General features: G+C 37.5%; 1 pseudogene; it reads right to left on the bottom strand.

The window, feature by feature from the left end:
• Window positions 1-8,061: 8,061 nt before the first annotated feature.
• On the bottom strand, window positions 8,062-9,357 carry LOC118979364 (dolichyl-diphosphooligosaccharide--protein glycosyltransferase subunit 1-like; annotated as a pseudogene).
• Between the last annotated feature and the right edge of the window lie 505 nt (window positions 9,358-9,862).

Raw genomic sequence — 9,862 nt, 5'->3', positions numbered from 1 at the left:
TATGCCTCCATCTTGGCGGAACAGGCACGAACAGCCCAAAAGATGGTGCAAGAAGAACGCAAAGTCCCAGAGCCAATAACTCTAAGCGACCAAGAAATCGCCAGCCTCTCAGAAGCACAATTCAAGACACTATTTATAAGGATGCTCACAGAACTGGTAGATTATAGTCACAAATTAGAGGAACATATGAAGGCTAAACTAATTGAAATGAAGGGAGATGCACAGGAAAACAATAGTGATGGAAAGGAAACTGGGACTCAAATCAATGGAATGGACCAGAAGGAAGAACAAAACATCCCATCAGAAAGGAATGAAGAAATGAGAATTCAAAAAAATGAGGAGAGGCATAGGAACCTCCAGGACATCTTTAAACGTTCCAACATCCGGATTATAGGGGTACCAGAAGGGGGAAAGAAACAGCCACGAGTGGAAAACTTATTTGAACAAATAATAAAAGAGAACTTTCCTAGTCTGGCAAAGGAAATAGACTTCCAGGAAATCCAGGAAGCTCAGAGAGTGCCAAAGAAGTTGGACCCAAGAAGGAACACACCAAGGCACATCATAATTACATTAGCCAAGACCAAAATGAAGGATAGAATCCTAGAAGCAGCAAGGGATAAGGGGACAGTCACCTGCAAAGGAGTAGCCATCAGACTGTCAGCGGATTTCTCAAAAGAGACCTTACAGGCAAGAAGGGGCTGGAAAGAAGTATTCCAAGTCATGAAATCCAAAGACCTACAGCCAAGATTGCTTTATCCAGCAAAACTTTCATTTAGAATGGAAGGACAGATAAAGTGCTTCTCAGATAAGGTCAAGTTCAAGGAGTTCATCATCACCAAGCCCTTATTATATGAAATGCTAAAGGGACTTATATAAGAAAAAGAAGATGAAAAATATGAACAGTGAAAGGACAGCAAACACACAGTTATTAACAACCACACCTAAAACAAAAGCAAACCAAGAGGACAGCTAGATCAGGAGTGGAACCATAGAAATGAAGAACACATGGAGGGCTAGAAACAGGGGGGTGGGAGGGGGAGAAGGGGGAAAAGGCACAGAAAATAGCATAGATAGTAGGTAGAAAATAGATAGGGGGAGGGCAAGAATAGTGGGGGAAATATAGAATCTAAAGAACTTGAGACACGTGGTTATAAACTAAGGGGGGGAGAATGGTGGGGGAGGGAGTGTGCGGGTGAAGGGGAATGAAGGGGGGAATAGAACAACTGTAATGGTATAATCAATAAAATATATTTAAAAAGAATAAATTCCATTTGTTATTGCAAAAAGAAAAAGAAAATACCTAGGAATAAACCTAACCAAGGAGGTAAAAGACCTGTATGCAGAAAACTACACAGCACTGAAGAAAGAAATCAAGGAAGACACAAACAAATGGAAACATATGCCATGTTCACAGATTGGAAGAATTAACATCATCAAATTATCTATACTACCCAAAGCAATTTACAGATTCAAAGGAATACCTATTACAGTACCAATGACATACTTTGCAGACATAGAACAAACACTTCAAAAATTTATATGGAACTATAAATGACCCAAATAGCAGCTGCAATTCTGAGAAAGAAGAACAAAGTAGGAGGGATCACAATACTTGATACCTTAGTGTTTTCTTAAATTGTAAATTTTACTCACTGCTTTTATTTGCCAGGGTTCTATCTCTACTCTTATGAATTCTCCTACCCCTTACCATGCAACATTTTCCCCTCTTTTAGTCATTTCATATATCCTTTGTCATATCTTATAATACCTGTAATGTCTCTTTGCCTTTATTAATCTTAGTTCAATGATGATTGAGACTGCTGATGTGGTAGATGACTTCTTTTTGCTGGTACAGGTTTGTTGTCTAGTAATACTGCTTTGTAAATTAAAATCTCTACAACAGCATGTAACACAAGGTAAGAGTTGAGAATACCAGCGCACCAACTGGAGGGGAGAATGAAGAGAATGAACCTACAAAGGAGCCACCGACAGGTAAAGTCCAAGTACAATAAGAAAGCCTATACACTTGGGAAGAAGGGCCACCTTAGAGAATCCAGACAAGGAGAACAAAGAGATGGCACCACTGAGTCCTACATAACTCCTATCACAGAAGTTCACCCTACAAAGACAGTTGGCAAAGCGGGGCATTTATAATTGCAGAAACCAACAGAAAGAGTCACCTGAAATGGGAAGACAAAGAAAGAATCCAACATCTAAAAGAATGGAAGACTCACCAGTAAAAAGCTAAATGAAATGGAGGCAAGTAAACTATTAGACACAGAATTCAAAAGAATGTTATAAGGGTACTCAAAGAACTCACTGACAGCTACAAGAAACTGAGTGGGAACTACAACAGTATGGAAAAGAAAACAGAAACTATAAGCATGAACTGGGAAAGAATGAAGAATATAATATCTGAAATAAAAAAAACCACAGAGAAGGAATCACAAGCAGGATAGATGATGTAGAGGACCAAATTAGTAAGATGGAAGACAAGGTATTAAAAAAATACCCAGGTAGAGCAGCTGCATGACAAAAGACTAAAAACATATAAAGATAGCTTATGGGAGCTGCAAGACAACATGAAACACAACAGCATTTGAATCATAGAAATACCAGAAGGAGAAGAAGAGGAGCAAAGGATAGAAAACATATATGAAAAAATGATGATGAAAAAATTTCATAACCTGAAGAGGGGAAAAGCCACACAAGTTCAGGAAGCACAGAAGGTCCCTATCAAGATGAAACTAAAGAAACTTTCCAAGACCAATCATAATTATAAATGCAAAATTCAAAGACAAACAGAGGATCTTAAAGGCAGCAGGAGAGATTTCATAAGGCTAGCAGGAGATTTCTAAACACAAACACTACAAGCCAGAAGGGATTCACAAGAAATATTCCAAGTTATGAAAAACAAAGGCCTTCAGCCAACATTACCAGCAAAGTTCTCAATTAAAATGGAAGGTGAAATAAGAAGATTGCAAAAGAGGATGAAAGATTACACCTTTACCAAACCAGTACTGCAAAATATAATAAAGCTACTGCTTTAAGAAGATAAAAAAAAGAGAGAGAAGAGCACAGGTACAAAGTCCAATAAATGACAACTAATTAGTACCTATCAATAATAACCTTAAATGTAAATGGCTTAAATGCTCCAATGGAAAGATCTAGGATAGCTGAATTAATGAGAAAACATGACCTGCACATATGCAGACTAAAGGCCCACCATAGAACAAAAGACATACACAGACTGAAAGAGAAAGGATGGAAAAATATATTCTAAGCAAATGGATAGTAAAAAGAAGCCAGGGTAGCATACTTATGTCAAACAAAATAGACTTCAGAACAAGGGCCATAAGAAGAGACATGGAAGCACACTTCATAATACTCAAGGGAAGAATCCAACAAGAAGATATAAACATTATAAACATATACGAACCCAACATAGGAGAACACAAATATATAATAAAATTCTTGGAGGACAATGGGATGGTATAAACAACATGATTATAGTAGGGGAGCTGAACACCCTGCTGTCAACAATGGATAGATCTTCCAAACAGGATATCAACAAAGATATTGTGTCATTGAGCAATGCCCTAGATCAAATGGACTTAAGATATGTATAGAACATTTCATCCCAAAGGAGCAAAATATGCATTCTTTTCATGGAACATTTTCACAAAGATATACCAAAAAATAAGACACAAAACAAGTCTCACAAATTAAGAAAATTGAAATTACATCAAGCACTTTTACCATCAAAAGGGCCTGAAACTAGAAACAAACACCAAGGAAAAAACTTAAAAACTTGCAAATTCTAGGAGATCGAGTAGCATGCTATTAAACAATGATTGAGTTAATAATGAGATCAAGGAAGAAATCAAAAACTTTCTGGAACACATGAAAAGGAACACACAACAGGTCAAAACCTATGGAATGCAGCAAAGGCAATCCTTATAGGGAAGTTCGTAGCAATTCAGGCCTACCTAAAAAAAGACAGAAACATTTCAAATAAACAGCCTAACCCTATAGTTACAAGAACTGGAAAAACAAAAACAAGCAAAACCCAGAGTGAGCAGAGAATGGAAATAACCAAAATCATAGCAGAATTAAAAGACACTAAGACTAAAAGATGAGTTCAAAGGATTAATAAATCTGGGAACTTTTCTTAGAAAAGATAAAAAAAATTAACATACCTTTAATGAGGATATTCAAGAAAAACAAACAAACAAGCAAACTATAACCAGAGACATTGAAATTAAGAACAACCTGACAGTAACTAGAGGGGAGGTGGGAAGGGATAATAAGGAGAAAATGGGAAAGGGTTTTCAAAAAGATGTACAAAGGACACATGGACAAAATGAAACTAGTAGGATCAAAGGTGGGAAGTGGGGATGGCTGGGATAGGGGAAGTGGTCAGGGGGAAATGGAGAAAACTATACTTGAACAATTAAAAAATGTGAAAAAAAGGGAGAAGACCCAAATGAATAAAATCAGAAATGAAAGAGGAGAAATTACAACTGATATCAAACATAAATATAGGAAAATAAGAAATTACTACAAACAACTATATGCGAAGAAACTTGAAAACCTGTGCGGAATGGATACATTTCTAGAAAAATATAATTTTCCAAAACTGAATGAAGAAGCAGCAGAAAGCCTGAATAGACCAACAACAGCTAGTAAAATTGAAGCAGTAAACAAAAATCTCCCAACAGACAAAAGCCCTTGACAGAGAGGCTTCACAGGAGAATGTAACAAAACATTTAAGGAAGAGCTAACACCTATCCTTTTCAGAAACACCAAGTTGAGGGAAAACTCTCAACCCTTTTTATGAGGCCAGCATCATTCAAATCCCAAAACCAGATAAAGACACACAAAGAAAGAAAACTACAGGCCAATATTGCTGCTGAACACAGATGTTAAAATCCTCAACAAAATATTGGCAAACTGCATGCAGCAATACATTTAGAAGATCATACACCATAATCAAGTGGGATTCATGCCAAGGATAAAAAGATGAAAGAATATACAGAAATCAATAAACATAATACATCACCTAAACAATATGAATGACAAAAAGTGCATAATGATGTCAAGAGATGTAGGAAAAGCATTTAATAAGGTAGAGCACCCATTTATGGAATCAACACTCAGCAAAGTGGGAATACAGGGAGCATATCTCAACATAATAAAGACCATAAACAAGAAATCTACAGCCAACATCATACTCAATGTGCAAAATATAAAAATTTCCCTTCAGATCAGGCACAAGACAAGAGTTTCCATATTCAGCACTTCTATTCAACATAGGATTTGAAGTTCTAGCCACAGTGATCAGATAAGAAAAAGAAATGAAAGGAATACATAATGGAAAGGAGAAAGTAAAGCTCCCACTGTTTGTAGCTGACATGATAGTATGCATAGAAATCCCTATTGCTCTACCAAAAATGTACCTGATCTAATAAACAATTTTGGCAAAATGACAGGATACAAAGTCAACACTCAGAAATCAAAGGCTTTTTTTGTATACCAGCAATGAAATATCAGAAATAGAAATTGAGAAAAAAGTCCTTTTTACTATAGCAACAAGAAAAATAAAATGCATAGAAATAAAGTAAGCAGGGAGGTAAAAGACCTGTACTCAGAAAAATATACAATATTGAAGAAATAAATTAAGAAGGACAAATAAATGGAAGCATATACCATGTTCATGGATTGGAAGAATTAACATCATTTAAATGTCTGTTCTACCCATGTGATTGATAGATTCAACATAATCCCTATTGAAATACCAATGATATATTTTACAGATATACAACAAATATTTCAAAAATGTAAATAGAAACATAAACAACCTCCAAAAGCCTCAGAAATTTTGAGAAAGAAGAATAAAATAGGAGGAATCACAATATTTTATAGCAAACTATATTACAAAGACATTGTAATCAGAGCAGTTTGGTACTAGCATAAGAGCAGAATAGAGAGCCCAGAAATAAAACCATGTCAATATGGTCAGTTAATATTTGACAAAGGGGCCGGGAACTGAAAGTGGAGAAAAAAATAGCCTCTTCAACAAATGGTATTGGGAAGTCTGGACAAGTACATGCAAAAAAAAAAGTGAAACTCAATCCCTAATTTACACCACACACAAAAATAAACTCAAGATGGATAAAAGACTTTAATATAAGTCACAGTGCAACAAAAGTCCTGGAGGATAACAGGCAGAAAAAGTTCAGATATCCCATGCAGCAATATTTTCACCAATACGGCCCATAGCCCAAGGGATATAAAGGAGATAATAAACAAATGAGACTACATCAAGCTAAAAAAGATTCTATATAGCTAAAGAAAACATCAGCAAAATGGAAAGGGAACCAACAACATAGCAAAACCTATTTGCCCCGGTACTTCATAGAAGGGTTTAATATCCAAAATATATAAAGAATCACATGAATCCACACCAGGAAGGCAAGCAATCCAATTACAAATGGGCAAGGACCTTAACAAACAATTCTCCAAGGAAGACATCAGAGGGCCCATAAACAAGTGAAAAAAAATGCTCAACATCAGTAGCCATTAGAGAGATGCAAATTAAAACCATCATGAGATACAACTTCACACTGGTCCAAATGGCCATCATTAATACATCAATAAACCACAAGTGATGGTAGCACTTGGTTGTGGAGAAAAGAGAACCCTAGTACACTGTAGGTAGGAATGCAGAGTGGCACAACCACTGTAGAAAACAGTATGGAATTTCCAAGTATAGAACTGCCTTTTGATCTAGCCATTCCACTGGTAGGAATGCAGAGTGGCACAACCACTGTAGAAAACAGTATGGAATTGTCAGTATGGAACTTTCTTTTGATCTAGTTATCCCACTGCTGGCAATATACCCTAAGAATCTTGAATCACCCATTCGAAATAACCTATGCACCCCAATGTCCATAGCAGTGTTATTTACCATAGCCAAGTGCTGGAAGCAGCCTAAGTGACCATCAGTAAATGAGTGGATCAAAAAACTGGTGCATGTATGCAATGGAATACTACACAGAAGAAAAAAGAAGGAACTCCTACCCTTTATGACACCATGGATGGAACTGGAGAACATTATGCTAAGTGAAATAAGGCAGGGTGAAAGACAAATTTTGTATGATTTCACATATAAGTGTAACCTAATGAAAAAAAAACCCAACCAAATGAGTAAAATAGAACCAGGGACTCAGAAATAAAGAACAAAGTGGCAGTGACTAGAGGAGAGCAGGGAAGAGGGTTATGGGGGAAAGAAGGAAAATGGTTAAGCCATGGGTTATTAATAGAGGACTCATGTGCATGGACAATCGGGGGGATTGACTATGGGATTGGAGGGGGATAGAGCAGGGGAGAGCAATAGCAAAAAGGCAGAACAATTGTAACTAAACAACAATATATATATTTTCTCTTCTTTAACATGCTGGTTGGCTAGAAAATGGAAACAGATTCCAAGCTTATGGATTGGAAGTACTAACATTGTTAAAATGCATTTGTGAATATCCCATATTTTCCATTGTTACTGACTTTTAGTTTCATAATAGTATGTTTGAAAGAAATATTTGGTATAATTTTAATCTTTTTAAATTTTCTAAGATTTATTTTGTGGTATATTATATGATCTGCCCTGAAGCTGTTTCATATGTGCTTGAGAATAAAGTGTATTTTGCTGCTGTTGGATAGAGTGTTTTGTATGTATCTTTTAATTTCATTTGATTTAAATTATGGTTTGAGTTCAAAGGGTTTTTTTTTTTGGTTTTTCTGTCTGTGTGACCTGTGAATTGCTAAATTATGGCATTGAAGTTTTGTACTATTGCTATACTATGGTTTATTTCTCCTTTAGATGTGTTAGTATTGTTAATACATGTAAGTTGTCCTATTTTGGCAGCAGTTTACTCTATCTTCTTTTTTGTAATGGATATATTTTATTATAATTGCTATGTATTGTAAGTTCCATACAAAAAGATTTTAAACCAGTACAAGTAGATATTTTCAACAACTGAGAAATTATTTGTTAAATGGAATTTAAGGGTTTTTGTAAAGGAACAGTTGTTTTGGAACAGAAACTAAGTTCCTTGTGTTGTCTGAGGCAGGGCCTCTCTTCTCTTCCTTGAAGCAGTTAAATGTATCCAGGTAGGTGTAGGGCAGCTCATCTGGGTAATGGGTAATTTCATAGGGACTGTCAACTTGGATGATTCTGGCTTATTTGAGTAAGATGACCTTTATAATCAGAATTTACCACTTATTGATCAAACACACAGTCAATAAACCTCATCTTCAGTGCATACTGGTCACCCAAATTATAGAAGTACTCGTAACCTAAGAGGTTGTAGCCAGTGATGTAATGGCTCTTTTAACCCTCCTAAAAGAAGAAAATGAGGCCAAACTTCCATCTCTGTGGAGTCATCCAAAATAAAGAGGTGGCTAATAGAAATATTACCAATCTCATCCTGGTAATAAATATCCTGAGCAGCAGCAGGAAGTATGGTCTTAAAGAATGAATAGAGGATATACCACTCTCTGGTTGTCTCTGGAAACAGCAGTATGAAAAAGTCCCCTTAAGCATGGCCCCTATTTGCTTCAGGTCCACATTTTCTTCCACAATATTACCCCAGTGAGAGACCTTGATGACTTGGTCATGGTGATAATAGTAAGAAAAGTGTTTCTCATAATGTACTTTTAAAAGTATCCTGACTATAAGCAGGGTCATCTCTGAATGTCCATAATCCAAGAGATTCTAGGATCACATGGGGGTCCCAAACTTGCTGTAGTTCTCTACATTTCAAGAGTCAAACTTCACATGTAGTTTGTGTCTTTGTTGGATAGGAAGAGTAGAAATAATCATTGCCCTCAAACACAACAAACTGTTTCTCTGATTTAGTGATCTGGGTTGGATATGGCTGAAATACATGGGTATAGACTACTTCCAAAATGACTGAAATCTTGGTACTGTGATCAAGAGCAGCTAGCAGCTTAACAGAGTAGAATCTCTGACTTTTACCCATAATTTTGCTTTCTCATACTTCCAGATTGTTTTCCTCCTCATTTTTTTCCCTTCACCTGCACAAGGAAGTGTGCCCGCCAGGCCTCAAGCTCCAGCTCCAAGACCAAAAGCAAGCAGGTGGCGTGGAATGTGGAGCTGCCTCCAGAGTGTGCCAGGACCACCTTGACCATCACCTTAGCCAGCTGGGAGTTCGGGTCCCCTGTTTGCTTCACATCCACATTTACCAACATGAGTGCATCGGGATAGGCACTATCTGGAGTCAGGGTCCGGGCCTGGAGCAACAGGTGCAGAAGCAGCTGGGAGGTAGGTACTTCCATAACCTGTACTGAGCTGAGGCACAAGCTGTAGGTCTTCCCTGCTGCTAGCCGCTGTGCAGCTGCTCACCGGGGACAGGCTGGTGTCATAGGGTGGCGGTAACCAGGGAAGATAGACCTCATCTCCAGGGCAATGGGAAGGCTGCCAATGCCTGATTGCAGGGCCCATCATTTATCTATTTTTTTCTTTTAGAGATTTTTTAAGAGGAGGGAAGGGAGGTGGAGGGGGAGAGAGAATGTAAAGGGGTATAGAGTATAGCTACCCTGATAATAGGGAAACACCCCCACAATTCTGCCTTCAGGAGGCATTGGGGTGGGGAGTGGTGCCTGCAGAGCAGAATTTAGAGCATTTAAGATACATTGCATAACAAAGAAAAGTTAATAGCTATGCCTTTCTGAAGGGTAGGAGGGCTGCTGCCCAGGCCAATTGAGTACATGACTCAGAACTACAGTGACTGATGACTTAGCCAAAAAGGGGGAGCTCATACAGTGACAGGCAGAGGCAGAT

This window comes from Sturnira hondurensis, unplaced genomic scaffold (genome assembly GCF_014824575.4).
Source record: "Sturnira hondurensis isolate 20B ecotype Veracruz unplaced genomic scaffold, ASM1482457v3 Scaffold0022305, whole genome shotgun sequence".
NCBI classification, from domain to species: Eukaryota; Metazoa; Chordata; class Mammalia; order Chiroptera; family Phyllostomidae; genus Sturnira; species Sturnira hondurensis.
This window is presented reverse-complemented; position numbering and strand designations above follow the sequence as displayed.